This window comes from Lissotriton helveticus, chromosome 1_1 (genome assembly GCF_964261635.1).
Source record: "Lissotriton helveticus chromosome 1_1, aLisHel1.1, whole genome shotgun sequence".
NCBI lineage: Eukaryota > Metazoa > Chordata > Amphibia > Caudata > Salamandridae > Lissotriton > Lissotriton helveticus.
This window is the reverse complement of record NC_136057.1, coordinates 938,240,355-938,257,290: the sequence shown is the minus strand read 5'-3', so window position 1 is coordinate 938,257,290 and position 16,936 is coordinate 938,240,355.

Sequence of the window (16,936 nt, the reverse complement as noted above, 5' to 3'; positions counted from 1 at the left end):
AAGGCAATGGTCAGAGCCCTACTAAAAAAGCCCAATCTGGACCAATCAAACCCTGCTAACTACAGACCAATATCACTTCTGCCATGGCTTAGCAATCTTCTTGAGAAGCATGTAAACATCATTCTTACTGACTTCCTGGAGGCCAACAACATACTGGACCTCTCTCAGACTGGCTTCAGGCCCCGCCACGGTACGGAGACTGCACTGATTGTAGTGACGGAGGAGGCACGGAGGATCTTGGACGATGGCGGGTCCACAGCCATCGTCCTACTCGACCTAAGTGCCGCCTTCGACACTGTCAATCATAACATCCTACTCCACCAGCTAAACAAAATAGGAGTGTCAGGCACAGCACTCAACTGGATGAGGTCCTTCCTTATGGACAGATCCTTCCAGGTCTTTGAAGGGGACTCTACCTCAGCCAGTAAACCCCTCACTTGTGGAGTGCCTCAGGGCTCCTCCTTGAGCCCTACCCTTTTTAATGTCTACCTTCTCCCCCTAGCTGATGTCGTCCGGCCATATGGGGTGAAAATCGTCACCTACGCGGACGACACGGAGCTAGTGGTAGAACTGGACCCCCCCATGAACTCTCATCACAGATTACATATCTGCCTTGAAGCCGTCGCTGCCTGGATGTCTAGCTCTTGCCTCAAACTCAACGGGGACAAAACAGAGATAATGCTCCTTGGAAATAACATCTCGAAATTCATTGATCCCATCTGGCCTCTCTGTTTAGGAAGCCCCCCGCAACCCAAGGAGCAAATCAAGAGCTTAGGCATCTGGCTCGACCACAATTTAACCTGTAACTATCAAGCCACCAAGCTTGCTGCCACCTGCTTCGGGCTGATGAGACTTCTCCGCAAAATACTCCCCCTCCTTCCGTTCCACTCGAGACGGATCATGATTCAAGGCCTGATCCTTTCCTGTCTCGATTGTGGGAATGCCCTATATCTGGGAGCCCCGCAATCTACCCTTAACAGACTCCAGGTCATCCAAAATTGTGCGGCAAGAATCCTTCTGGATATCCCCCGCCGAACCTCAGTCAGAGCCAGACTGAGGGATCTTCACTGGCTTCCGGTGAGATCTAGAATTGAATTTAAGAGCATGTGTATCGCACACCGATCCTACTGGGATTCAGGCCCCCCCATTAATTCCCCCTTGGTGAAAGCCTACCTACCTTCCCGTGCACTCAGATCGGCGACCTCCCACCTGGCCTCAGTACCACGCATTAGGAAAACCAGGTGTGGAGGCCGCTCGCTTTCCTACAACCTGGCCAGGATCTGGAACTCCCTCCTCCTCCCTATCAGATCAGAACCTAACCTTCTCACCTTCCGTAAATTATTAAAAACTTGGCTCTTCAGTAAAAGTTCAATCTAACTCATCACTCAGCTTCTCACTCCAGCCTCCTCAACTCAACTCACTCTTTCTCTTAGCGCTGGGACGCCCCTGGGTAGCCAACGCGCTTTACAAATCACCAATACAATACAATACAATACAATACAAACACCACTTCTTCTATTCATTTAGATAGTAAGTCATACCTAGTGAATTATAAAATCATTATTACAAGTATACAGTTATCCATACAGTCACTCACACAATCATTGTGTCTTATGTATACTTATTTATATACAACAACTGACACATACACTGCCTTTTATTTTTCTAGTTTGTTGGACCTGTACCATTGAGAAATATATTTGCTCATCACCACACCCATAAAGATATTCACTCACCCAAACAACTGTTAGAACATGTAGTTTTAACTTCATATATCTACTGAATCAACTATTCACACATCTTTGGACAGTCACACCCCCCCACCGAACCACACACACTTTCACACTCCCATACAAATACTCAGTTAACTAATCAATAACTAATACAGACTTTCACATAGCTAGTAACCAACTGTAGAATCAGTTTACACAACAACTGACAAAGTGATACAGATATTCACACAGTTTAGTCACTATCCACTATATTTAGTGAGACATTATAAATTGGTCAAGTAAACAGTCAATTACACTGCTACTAAATCCTCCATCCAAATATTTATTTATATATATCCACTTGTTCTTCAATGCAAATTGCTATATATATAATGCATATTTAAATAACGAAGCAAACCACATTCACTGGATGATGTCATCAGTGATGTCATCAGTGATGTCATTTGAGATGTCATCAGTGATGTCACTGACCATGTCATGAATGATCTAATATGTGACATCATCAGCAGTGGATTGCGGGTGCGCGAAATATAGTTAGTACAACTAACTATATAGGAGCAATTTCAATGGTTTTGTATGAGTAAAATGTCCAGCTAACTATAACACCACTAAAACGTATAGTTTTTTGAGTGAATTTCAAAGGTTTTTTAAAAGCTAATTCCTAACTATATAACTCCTGAAACCTATGTTTTTTTCAGTGAATATATATGAATATATATATATATATATATATATATATATATATATATATATATTACCTACTGGCGGTCGCCAGTAGGTATATATAGTTAGGATTTTTTCCCTATGGGATTTTTGAAAATTCTATGTCTAATAACTTTGGCGTTTGTGGACGGAATTGGCTGAAATTTTCTGGAAAATGGAACATTTTATTTCTGAGCAGCCCCTGAAAATTTGGGGGGGGTTCGTCCAGGGGAGGCCGAGAAAAAAGGGGGGTCCCAAAACGTGTTTTTAACATTGAGTTTTCCATAGGGCGGTTGGCCTCACTTTTAGCCCGAACGGCTGAATGGATTTGCATGAAACTTGGCAAAATTGTAGGGACTGGTAGCCCGATGTGCCTTTTCTAGGTCTCAATATATGTGCTCCAGTGGATTTTGAGAAATTAACATTTAAAAAAAGATATATATCTGTAAGCGCGCTCCGGGCAGCGCTCCGGTCCGCGGACCTTAAGCGTACCGGAACTTCGCGTAACTAAGCTGATTGGCTCTCCGGTGTCTGTCAACATTCTAAACAGTCCGGAGCGGCCGCCATCTTGTCTCTCGGTAGGATTGAGAGACAAGAGGAGGCCAAAACAAAGGCGAAAAGGACCATAAGGGGGCATACTAGATCCTCCCTGACCCCCTAGGTTTAATGTGGAGGTTTTAAAAGGGCCCCGCGGGGCAAAAAAAACAAAAAACATTTTTTTTTTTTTTTTTTCGTGGGGAGCGCCCGGTCCGCGAACCGGGAAGCGTTCTGGGCAGCGTACTGCAATGAAAAATGAATGATAGACTTTTCAAATGCTGTATGTTAATTGATTGTTGTTTTTGTTGATTATTTTTTATTTTTTTTATTTTTTAAGCATTTTTTTTTATTGTGATTGTGTTTCATAATTTATTAAACTTTCTAACATTTCATTGTCAGAAATTTCATAATTATCATGGAATATACATTGTAGTCTCTGAGGGTGTAAAATGTCCTCATTTGCAAGGAGGTTATCTACTGCTTGTACACATTGCAGTAGTTCATTGTCCCAAGTTTCATCGAAAAATTCAATGTCAATTTGATCAATTGTATCAATCAATTCTTGGCTGCTCTCTTGCAGGTCCATTTCAAAAGAAACTTGGTTTTCGCCTTCCATTTTGCCTGAAATTTGGATTAAAAAAATATATATTAGTAGAGATAGGGCAATGTTGGGAATATTTTTAGATAGGCATTTTTTATCAGTGAATTTATCTTTGGGCAGTGTATAGTATCAGAGTGGAAGTAGGAATATAAAAAAGTGTATGTGATTTAACGTAAGTAAATTCATAATTATACAAGAGAAGCCTAACTCCATCCATAACTATAACAGAGAAGTCTCTCTAAATCTATAACTACTACAGAGGGATAGTATATATCTATCAGAAAAAGTTTACCATATTAACTTATAGTGCACAATATACTTCAGTTTTAAAAATAAAAACTTACCTTTAGAAAGAAGTTGAAGGAATTAGTGAAAATACTATTGAAATGTACAGCAAGAAGTAGTAGTCAAAATGGCTGTGTTTTCTTCTCTTCCTTTATATATATTCAGGTATATAACCAATGAAATGTCAGGTAAAAAAAGTAGAAAATGAAAGTAACATTTTCATTGGTTGTCAATTCCAACACTTCAGATGTGTTTTGTGAAGTAATTTACCTCAGGGTATTTAGAGAGGTCTACAGGCTAAATGACTAAATGGAATTCCAATCAAATTTGTGAAAATGGTAGGGATTGGTATGTAGTATGAGCTAATCTATATTTGGTGAAATTGTCTCCAGTGGCTTTTCTGTGAACTACTTTCCCACCTTTTATGATGGTGCGCTTCCCAGGGAGCGACCCGGTACGCGTACCGTTGAGCGCCCCGGTTCGCGAACCTTAAGCGTTCCGGGAGTCCACCATTTTGTGTTTCGGTCGAATTAAGATACAAGATGGAGGGCAAATAATGTTCAGAATGGGTAGAAGGGGGCACGGTAGAGTTATCTTGACCCCCTAGGTTTTCTGAGGGTGGCTGAGGAGGCTTATATGTGCGAAAATAAAAACATTTTTAAAAAAAATTTCGCGAGGTTAGCTCCCGGTTCGCGTACCGGGTAGCGCCCCAGGGAGCGTACTTTGTTGGAAATTAGTGAAAAATGTTAGAGTAAAATAATAATTGTGAGTGATCAGATGTAGGGTAGCTCTGAGAAGAGCTTTTGGGTTTATGGTACATTTAGGTACTTATAAGTAGGTACCAATGCACATTCTTAAATTCAGAGTGAAAACTCTGTTGCCCTCATCTGAGAAGTGAACTCCATCTCCTCTGTAGATATCTTGCATGTAGTAACGCAAGTTATTGTTGTACAGGGAGCCCATTCCATGGTCTCTCATGTAAGCTGAAACAGATTTGTTTACATGCTTCCTCGACTTCTCAATTTGTGGACAAAATTGGTTTGACCACCTCCATTTCTGTCTTTGGCATATATTTGAATATACCAAGGCAGTCTGAGGAAAAAGTGCCATTAATTGCTCAAAGGTGTCCTTTAAAAGCATTTCCAGACCTACACCAGTCAAAGTGCCCAAGTCATTACCTCCACAGTGCACAATTAACAGGTCAGGTTTGGGCAAATGCATAAAGGTTTTCACCAATGGTATCAATTGGTGACATTTTAATCCTCTGTGGCCAAACCACTTAATTTCCACATCTTGTAAATTGAGGTTAGGTAATTTCCTGTTTTCAACGTACCTTTGAGCCCAGTGAATATAACTATGTCCAACAATCCAGACAGAAAACATGGTGAGAGAAGGTTCTCCTGCAGTCAGATGAAGTGTGGCAATGAAATGGCAGTTGAAAAAATGAGAGTTTAAAATGAAAAAAACTGTGGAGTTTCTGTGTTCATGAAGCAGTAACAGTGATTGGTGGATTTTGATTGCTGAAAACAGAAAGTTAGGGTGCACGGATGTGTTCTTTGAAAGATGTATTTTGAATGGTCAATAAAAAATCATTAAATGAAAGAATGCACTGGATATGCAGGTGCACTGAGAGTTCAGAGTTCAATTGCAACAAAGTTGTGTGAACTTGCAAACACCAGAAGTCTTCCAAGAGGTGGTTGCCATGCAGAAAAGGCATGAAATGGCAGAGGGGGGAAGGGTTTTCATTTGAAAAAAAGAAGGGAAGAGTTTTGATTGGGTGACATGAGAGATATGTGTGAAGAATTACAGCATTTCTGTGCTTTTGATAGCTGCAGACTCTGGAGTGCATACCTTTTGCTCTGCTGAAGACAAATTGGTGTGTTTCTGAGACTGTTTTCAAACTCAAAGTATTTGCTAAGGTGAGAAAATATTTCTTTAATTTAGATAGAGAATAGTGTGCTTTTATGAGAAAATTATGAATTATGTGGCGCAAATTGCTTGTAAATATGCTCCCACATGTGCATGGAAAATTTAGATTTTGAATGTTTGTGTTACATAGCCATGTTAAAAGTGATACAAACATGCTGCAAAGGCAATCAAAAAACGCTTTTATGTGTTTTAAGGACATTTTAAGTAATTTTCCCATGTGCAGTGTTTTGAAATTATGATTTGAAAATCGTTTTTGGGGAAAAGGAATTGTTTTTAAATTTATGACAAGGACATAATGGTGTATGCTTCTTTATACGGCAATTGACTGTCCCTGATGTTATTTTTCCCATTTTAATGTAAGACCTTTCTCTGTGGCGCAAGTTGCTTGTAAATATGCTCCGACCTGTGCATGGGAAATTTAGATTTTAAATGTTTGTGTTACATAGCCATGTTAAAAGTGACCCAACCATGCTGGAAAGGCAATAAAAAAACACTTTCATGTGTCTTAAGGACATTTTAAGTAATTTCCCTGTGGGTAGTGTTTTCAAATTATGAATTGAAAATCGTTTTTGAGGTAAAGGAATGTTGTTAAAATTTATGTGTGCCATATGTCCACAAATTTCGTTTTCAGGGGTGCAGCAGGGTGTTCTTGAGACACCCCTGCACCTTTGGAAAAATTCCTAATTTGCGATGAGCTAATTGCTAATCGCAAATTGCACCTTCATTCTTATGGGCCTCCTGCTCCATGGAAATGAATGGGTAATTTGCAATTAGCAATTTGCTCATCGCAAATTAGGAATGGTAAAGAATCGCTATTTATTCCTTAAAATTCGCTATTTAGGAAATGCAAAATAGTTTGATGATACATATGGCGGTTCATCTGTAACAAGATAAGAAGCTTAGGGATACATTTATGATGACTGGCGCAATGAAGTGGACATCACTTACTTCATTGGTAGAGCTTTACATGTATTATCTCCTCTGTATTCTTCATCAAGCGTAACTTTAATCTGCAACCCTGAGTAGGCCTCACCTTAAACAAACCTCTGGATAGGCCACACCTTATCGTCATCCTGAATTAATCATTTAAAATGCTAGGGACAGATTTATGATAGGTGTATGCCTCTTTTGCGCCACTTACAAAACACTGTCCACGGGGAAATGACTTAAAATGTCCTTAAGACACATGAATGTGTTTTTTTAAAGCGTTTGCAATTTTTTGGGGTGACTTTTAACATGGCTATGTGACTCAAACAGTCAAAATCTAAATTCACCATGCACAGGTGGGAGCATATTTACAAGGAATGTGCTCCATGGGGAAAGGTCTTATAATGTAATATGGGAAAAATGACATCAGAGACACTGAAATGCCTTATAGAGAAGCATACACCATTATGTCCTTGTCATAAATTTGCAAACCATTACTTTTCCCCAAAAACGATTTTCAAATCATAATTTGAAAACACTGCACATGTGGAAATTACTTAAAATGTCCTTAATTCAAAATTTGCTATTCCTTATTTTGCGATTGCACTGAAGGATTTGCAAATTTTGCGATTCCTTAAATGCAATGTATCAAACAAAAAATATGTAAAAAATGATATTAAGGATTTGGAAACTACCACCAACTTCTAGTTTGTGGTAATTTGCGAATTCTTTTCAAAAAGCATTTTTTTCCAAAAAACAAAAGGTGCCATATGACGCCTATACATGTCCTTAGGACATGTATGTTTGCCATATGCCCCCAAATTTCTTTTTCAGGGGTGTAGCAGGGTGTTCTTGAGATACCCCTGCACGCTTGAAAAAATTCCTATTTTGTGATGAGCTAATTGCTAATCGCAAATTGCAACCTTCATTCCTATGAGCCTCCTAGCCCATGGAAGTGAATGGGTAATTTGCAATTAGCAATTTGCTCATTGCAAATTAGGAATGGTAAAGAATTGCTATTTATTCCTTAAAATTTGCTATTTAGGAAATGCAAAATAGTTTGATGGTACATATGGTGGTTCATCTGTAACAAGATAAGAAGCTTAGGGATACATTTATGATGACTGGCGCAATAAAGTGGACATTACTTACTTCATTGGTAGGCCTTTACATGTATTATCTCCTCTGTATTCTTCATCAAGCGTAACTTTAATCTGCAATCCTGAGTAGGCCTCACCTTAAACAAACCTTTGGATAGGCCACACCTTATTGTCATCCTGGATTAATCATTTAAAATGCTAGGGACAGATTTATGATAGGTGTATGCCTCTTTTGTGCCACTGTGCGTCACTTTTATGATGCAGCGGCGGTGCTAATTTACAATTAGCAATTTGCTCATTGCAAATTAGGAATGGTAAAGAATTGCTATTTATTCCTTAAAATTTGCTATTTAGGAAATGCAAAATAGTTTGATGGTACATATGGTGGTTCATCTGTAACAAGATAAGAAGCTTAGGGATACATTTATGATGACTGGCGCAATAAAGTGGACATTACTTACTTCATTGGTAGGCCTTTACATGTATTATCTCCTCTGTATTCTTCATCAAGCGTAACTTTAATCTGCAATCCTGAGTAGGCCTCACCTTAAACAAACCTCTGGATAGGCCACACTTTATCGTCATCCTGGATTAATCATTTAAAATGCTAGGGACAGATTTATGATAGGTGTATGCCTCTTTTGTGCCACTGTGCGTCACTTTTATGATGCAGCGGCGGTGCAAAAGATTTGCTATTAGGCGACAACATTACAAATTGATGCATTTAGGCAGATATGTCATGGTGTAAAAAAAACGTACCACATGAAACCGATGCAGCAGTGATGCAAAAGATGCACCATGTCGCAAGACAGGCCTCACTTGGGGCCATATGTATCAAGCTAATTAGCATTCGCAAAGATCAAAATTCTACGAATTTCGGCCTTTGCGAATGTTAATTAGACAAATGGTATGTATCAAACAAGTTTGATGCAAAATAAGGAGTAGCAAAATTTGCTATTCCTTATTTTGCAATTGCACTGAAGGATTTGCAAATTTTGTGACTACTTAAATGAAATGTATCAAACAAAAAATATGTAAAAAATGACATTAAGGATTTGGAAACTATTGTGGTAAATTGGTGGTAATTTGTGAATTCTTTTCAAAAAGCTTTTTTTCAAAAAAACAAAAGGTGCCATATGACGCCAACACATGCCCTTAGGGCATGTATGTGTGCCATATGCCCCCAAATTTCTTTTTCAGGGGTGCAGCAGGGTGTTCTTGAGACACCCCTGCAACCTTGGAAAAATTCCTAATTTGTGATGAGCAAATTGCTAATCGCAAATTAAACCTTCATTCCTATGAGCCTCCTAGCCCATGGAAATGAATGGGTAACTTGCAATTAGCAATTTGCTCATTGCAAATTAGGAATGGTAAAGAATTGCTATTTATTCCTTAAAATTCGCTATTTAGGAAATGCAAAATAGTTTCATGCTACATATGGCGGTTCATCTGTAACAAGATAAGAAGCTTAGGGATAGATTTATGATGACTGGTGCATCACCATGGATGTGTCAGTCATCCTGCGCCGCTGTTCCGCCACCCATGGTGTGCTGCATTTAGAATACGGGGCATCATGGGGCAAAAATGGCACAGATGCGTGACGTATCTGTGCTGTAAAGGTAGTGATTGCTGGAGTTGTATCGCAAGTGCGATGCAGCTCAAGCAAGGCTCAGGGGTGCCCCATCTCCACAATGTTGTGTCAAGACCTATGCCTGCTTAAAGCAGGCGCAGGGTTTTGACGAAGCCTTCTCCTATCTGATTGTAAATACGGCACACCATGGGTGGCAGAGTAGTGGTGCACGTTAACTGGTGCATGCCTGGGGATGTGCCATTTAACATAAATCTGCCCCTTTACATTTAAGTATGTGCAGGACACACAGAGTCGGTGAGGCTTATCCAAGGTTAAGAAGAGATGAGTCCTGTTCACTGAAAATTTAGACATAGTCTTCACCTGCTCAGCATTGCTGGACATGGCTAAATAATAGCTGCAAAATATTACTCTTGTTAAACAATTTTACTATTATAATCTCTGAGATTTGTCTCTTACTCTGCAACATCTCATTGTTGTTATCTTTCTTTAAAGATAAAGACAACCTCAACATGAGCGACAATCTGCAATCAGTTGATTTTGACCTCATCATTGAACTTGTAATTGAAACATCAGTGGATGTTGATCCCTTGGATGATTTAAATCCTGAGGATGAAGAAGAGCGTGATGAGGATGCAGATTTGTCCGAATTATATGACATAGGATGGGAAGCTGACCTGCTTGAGCCTATGGAAATATAAACATTTATTTTTAAAATTTATAATTAATAAAAAGTAAAAAGGTAAACCGTTTAATTTAAAAATAAAGACACCTTCAAAAGCAGGTTATGTGTAGTGTCTTCAATAAAATATTAAAATATGCTCATAAAATTAGATCAGATTCACATATAAAATAGCACAGGTAACATAAATATAAATGTCATTTCTTTTCTGCTATTTCTGTATTGTAAATTTGCAAGGACTAAAAAATCTTCTATTTAAAATGTCAAGTAGTGTGTTAAGTTTTTGATCACTGTTATTGTTTTACTGTTTGGTGATAATGGTTAATAACATTTTTTATTATATTTTACCACAGATTCAACTGCAGATCATTTCAAGATTTCACCATGCCAACAATAGAAAGACAGAGAAAGGCTGCAAAACGTCAAAGACAGCAGGTGAAAGAAAATAAGCAGCAGTCCTCTAACAAAAAGATTTGTCAAGTCACGAAGAAAGCACCGGGTAAGAGCACAAAATATTTCATAAGAAATATGTGTAGTAAAAAAAATATTACTACAGAAAATGTTTCAGTCCATAAAACGAGAAGGAATTCAAATGGAAAGGAAAGGCCAATCAAAAATGTTACTGCTAGAGCAAGAGATAACTCTGTGCATGATAGTAGAAGGAAACAACAGTTTAGGGAGATTCGTAAACGAATGTTCCGCAACAGGATAATTGGCAATTTGTTAAAAAATATTAAGAAAGGTCAACAGAAACTGGTTTTTTATAAGAGAAAAAAAAAAGTTGAGAAAGTTATTGATCAGGCATTCGAAATTAAGCGTAAGTTATTTATTTTGATAATCAATAGAATTAGGAAGCTAAACAAGGTAATTTATGATTTCAAAAGAAATAGTAGATGGAAGAGAATAGTTAATCGTAGTAATTTTTGTGAAGTTTTTTCTGGAGAATGGATGCATAGTTCAAGCTGTGAGGCATTTTTTAATGAGGAGAGTTATTTCCAGGATAATGATTTGGTGCATGCAGTTGACACCAGTGGTCGTGCTTATGAAGTGAAAGATGGTTGTCCAGTTGAAAAAGAAAAACTTGTGACAACAGAGGCAGAAGAGGTGTTAGGTAATGAGGTTTTAGGAAGACGTGCTAAGGGTCCTGTGTACACCTGGAAGTGTAGTAGTATTTGCAGTGTGCGACAGGATTCCATCAATTTGCTTTGTGATTTTGTACGGTCATTCAATAAGAAAAGTTTGAAGCAGAAAATAAGGTTGTTGCAAGATTTAGATCCTTGCAGAGTAAGAGAAGTGACAGGTTTGCATGGTCATTCACTGGCTTGTCTTTCCAGGAGAGTATGCCAGAGTGTTTTTCATCATTTCAGGATGCTAGCAGTGCATCATAATAAAGTGAGGAAATTAGTTAGAATGTTGTATTATGCTAAGAGTCCAGCAATTATGCTTAAACAATTATGCGCTGCTCTTTTGCATGGTTCTGAAATAGATGTGAAGAATATATGTGAAGAAATTGAGTTTTGTTACTTTGGAAGTAAAGAGGAGAATGTTGAAATTGAGCAAGAAGAAGAGGGTCATGTGGAAGATAGTGTACAGGTTTCCAGTACAGATAATTTCCAGAGGGAAATTGCGACGTTTGAGGTGAAATCAAGTGAGAGGCCTAATTTCACTTGTGTGTGTTGTCGACGCACTTATTATAAGAATCAGACTAAGTTAGTGGATTTATATGCAAAAAGTGAAAGGGAAGATAATAGTGAATGGAAGGATTTCGCAACATACTTGATGGTAGAAAATTGTTTTGATTTGGGATTGGATCAACGTGTGTGTACTTATTGTTGTTGCAAATTAAATCAAAACCAGATGCCTGCTAGAGCAGTTCATAATAATCTGGAATTGGTTGAGATTCCTTCTGAATTGAAGGATTTAAATACTTATGAATCTATTTTGATTCAAAGTATCCATCCCTTTCAGGCTATTGTAAGAATGGAGCCAAAGACAGGGAAATTGCCTCCATCAGATTTACAGAGAGGATTAAAGGGAAGAGTTGTTTATTTGCCTCTAGATTTGAAGAAAAACATTAACACAATTGGAGTAGAAAAAGTGGAAGAGGAACCTCTGGTTATCTTAGTTAATGGGGTTCCGACAAAGAATAAGAAAATATGGCAAGATTTAGTAGATGTTAGGAAAGTTAAAAAGGCAACATTGTATTGGAAAAAAAATAATAAATACTATAAGAATGTATATGTTGCAGAAGAGGAAGTAAGTGAGTAGCGATTTGTGTGCTGGTCAAATTGAGAAAGTAGAACCCTCTACTAGTGAAGAAATATATGAACATTATAGTGTTCATCCTTTGCATTCCAAGGAAGTCATGGGGAATGCTATTGAGTTGTTTCAAATGAAACAAGCCAAAGGGAGTCCCATTAGTGTTTGGGAGGACAGTTTGGAAGCTCGGTGTTTCCCACAGCTTTTTCCAACAGGTCAGGGAGGAAGATATGATGAGCGACCTCATCAAATTCCTGCTTCTGAATACCGGACTTTGCGATTGTATGCAGGAGATGCTAGGTTTCGACAATGCATTCCCTATTTGTTTCATCTCCTGTTTGAAAGCGATCTGTCTGGACTGTCATATGCAGTGAACCACATCTTGAAAAGTGGTATACACATGCAAAACATCTCGGCAAGTGACTTTATGGATAAAGTCAATGTCCAAGACAGTATTTTGGATTCTCACCTGATTAATCTCATGGCGTGTCAGCGTGGTACTAATGAGTACTGGTACCGTCGTCATGGTGATTTAAAATGTATGCTGAGGAACTTAGGTACTCCCACATGGTTCCTCACTCTGAGCTGTGCCGAGTATGGCTGGGAAGACTTACTTGAATTTCTACGAGAGGCAAATGCTAACGTAGATAACATCGAATTCAAGACACCCGGAGAACTGTGCTCTTTGGATCCAGTCAATGTATGTAGGTACTTCAATCATAGATTTGAAGCTATGATGTCTTTCATCATGAATAAGAAGAATCCACCTCTTGGAGAGGTGTTGGATTTCTTCTGGAGAAAGGAGTACCAAGCAAGAGGTGCTCCTCATATACATATGTTGCTGTGGATCAAGGATGCACCTAAATTTGGAACGGATCCAGAAGACTCAGTGATGAGTTTCATCCAACAGTATTCTACGTGTGCTGTTCCAAACGCAAAGGAGAAGAAAAGCCTAAGAGAAAAAGTTCTGCGTTTCCAAAGCCATCGATGTGGAAAGTACTGCCGTCGTAAATTCCGAAACAAGGACAAGTTCTACACCAAATGTCGTTTCGGTTTTCCACGACCGGTGATTTCTAAAGGAAGAGTAAACAGTTTGATGTCTTCGCTGCGACATAATGTCATGAAGAAATCACCTAAAAACACATACAATTTGAAGAGGAACGAAGAGTCCAAGTACATCAACGACTACAACCCGGTGATTTTGTCCATGTGGAATGCTGACATGGATATACAGTTTGTGGCTGATAACTGTATGGCTGTGGCTCGGTATGTGACGTCTTACATCACCAAAAAAGAGAAGACAGAATTGAAGGATATGTGGGAGGACATTTCCCATGAAAAGAGCCTCAGCAAGAAGTTGTACAGTTTCAGTCTGAAGATGTTGTCGCATCGAGAAATCGGAGCTTACGAATGCTCTGACCGGTTGTCTTCAGCAAGTCTCTATGCCAAGTCCAGGAGTATCGTTTGGGCGAGTCTTGGTCTTGCTGCAACGCGTAATCGAGTTCTGAAACCTGTGCGGGAAATTGAGTATTTGGCGGAAAAGGAGCCAAACAGTACCGACATTTTGAAGACCAACATGTTGGATACATATTATCCAAATAGAAGCAGTCACCTCGACAATGTTTGTCTGTATGAGGTTCTTCAAAATTACATATTCAAGAGGAACATCAAAGAAGATACTGAGAAAGGAGTGTATGCTGTAATAGGAAGTGAGGGATGTCTGGTCAAGCAAAGAAAATGCCACTTGGTAAACCATCGAAAATTGAGTGGCGAATCTCCTGAAAAAAAGGAGTTTTTCTATTTAGCACTTTTGCAACTTTTCAAGCCTTGGCGTGCAGAAGAGGAACTGCTTGGAGATTTCCTCTGTTACGAAGACTCTTTCAATGCCGCCAAGGAGACCATAGAATGTCCTGCTTTTCCCAAATATGTAGAAATGTTGAATGCGGAAATTGAGCAGGAAGCAACGATTGCAGCCGAGATTGCCAGAGACAGTTCTCAGGACAGTCAGAGTTCTGCTTCATTGAGTCAGGATCCACTAGGAGGACCTGTTATCGAAAATGAAGCTGCCACTGCCATGAATGAAGTGGAAAGAGCCATGGCACATGCTCAGGAGGATGCGGTTAACTTAGAAGAGTTGGAAAGACAACTCAACGTTGAGCAGAGGAAAATATATGACGAAGTTACCATGCAAATTGATCATGGATTAAGTCATGACAAGAAAGAGTGCTCATGTACGTCGTTGAAGCCTGTCCGACTGTACGTGAGTGGAGAAGCGGGAACTGGAAAAAGTTTCCTCATTAAAGCAATTTCATGCTATTTGCAGGAAAGGACAGAGTCATCGCTGTCTTGTGTTGTCACCGCTCCAACTGGACTGGCAGCACATAACATTAAAGGGATTACTTTACATCGTTTACTGATGCTGCCAGTGGAGCATGACAACAAATTACAATATCACAAGCTATCTGGAGATGCTTGTTTTGAAGTTTCAAGAATCTTGAGGAAAATGAAACTTCTTATCATTGACGAAGTAAGCATGGTTTCCAATGTCATGCTTGCCTTTGTGCATTTGAGGATGCAAGAAGTTCTCAAAACAGAGTATGATGTGTTATTTGGTGGCAAACACATCATTGTTTTCGGAGATCTTCTGCAGCTGACACCAGTGAAAGGGCAACCTGTGTTCAAAATGCTCACGCATGAAGATACCAGGAAGTGCCTAGGCAGCATTGGCAACGTCAATATATGGTTAAACTTCAATTATGCTGAACTGCATGAAAATATGCGTCAGGCGAAGGATGAAGTTTACAAGACTATTCTACAAGATGTTAGAATTGGAAAAGTGACCGAGCATGGGAAAGAAGCTTTACATGCACGATTACTGTCAAATTTATATCCAGAACAAGATGTTGTGCCTGAGAATATTTTTCAGAAAATTACTGATAAGAAATCTGGAATATGTTTGATGCCAACTCTTGCAGAATGTGCCAAATTCAACAACAAAATGTTGCATTTAGAAAAGCAAGAGATTGTGAAACTGGAAGCTATTGACAGAGTAGAGCATATGGGATCAACAATTATTTTGTCTGAGAATCTGAAAACAAAATTGGATTCATTAGAGAAGAGTATATCTAAAACTGCAGGTTTTGAAAAGACTCTGAATGTGTGCTTGAACTGCCGTATAATTTTAAGAAGGAATTTACATGTTGAAAGAGGTCTGGTAAATGGATCAATGGGTAATGTTGTTGATTTTGTAAAATACAGAAATAGAGATGGAATTGAATTTTTAAAAATTAAATTTGATGGCATTGAGGAAGTACAGCTAATTGGTCGTTGCTCTGCTAGATTTTTGCTTGTAAAAGACTTATATGTTCGCCGTAAGCAGTTTCCTGTTTGCTTGGCATATGCGGTGACAATCCATAAATCGCAAGGTTTAAGTGTAGACAGTGCATTGGTGAATATTGGCAGTTCTGTGTTCAAGGAGGGTATGGCATATGTGGCATTGTCACGAGTTAGAACTTTATCGGGATTGTACTTGATTGAGTGTGATGTCACAAACATTTGTGCTGATCTAGATTGTGTTAAGGAATACAATAGGTTAAGAAGAGAGTATGCGCCACATTTGCCTCAGTATCCTTTGTTTGAGAAACGTGTGGTAGGCCGGAAACGAAGAAATGTGACCAATACTGGGGAGGTTGTAGCAAAAAGACGAAAAGTCGATGAACCTAAAATTACAAGCAGAAACAAAAAGGATTCTGTTGAAGATGTTGTTGGTTTTCAATTTGAAAACAGTTCTGGTGTCAACTGCTATGCTAATGTAGTGGTTAATGTTTTGTTTTCTCTAGAAAATGTAAAAGAAGAGATTGTGGTCAATTCTGATCAAAGATTTTGCAGTTTGTTAAATTCTGTGTTAGAGAAATGTAGCACTGATAGAAGAAACATAGAAAGTGTGTCTGAAATTCGAAATCTGTTAGACAGATGTTCAGGCTAAACACAATTCTCTCAAAATATTCAGCAAGATTGTCAGGAGTTTTTAATGTATATGCTTGATGTATTACATGCTGAAGGTGTAGATGTAGATCAGCTGTTTGGGCTTTCTTATCAATGGCAGCATGACTGCGAGAACTGTATGGTATCAAGTACTACTAGTGTAGACTCAGAAAGATTTATATATTTAACTTTGCCAGACAGTAAATCAGTCTCCTTTAATAAGCTAGTAAAAGCAGCTGATCACAACATGGAGTGTAGCCAATGTAAATCTGAAATGATGTCCACATTATTTATACGAACATATGGCCAGTATGTCATTTTAATGTTCCAACGATGTAGGCCTGATGGAACAAAATTGACAACTTTAATTAAAAATTTTGTAGCTTCGCAGTTGTCAATATCAGGAAGGACTTTTGTAACTGCAGCAATTATATATCATGACGGCCCTTCAATAACATCAGGACATTACACAGCTTATTTAAAGTCTAGAAATGGCTGGTCATTCTGCAATGATTCTGTTTTAATTTTCAAAAAAAAATTGCCGTATGACCTTAAAAACTCTTACCTGGTGTTTTTAAAACCAAAATTTTAGGGAAATAATCTCGGGAT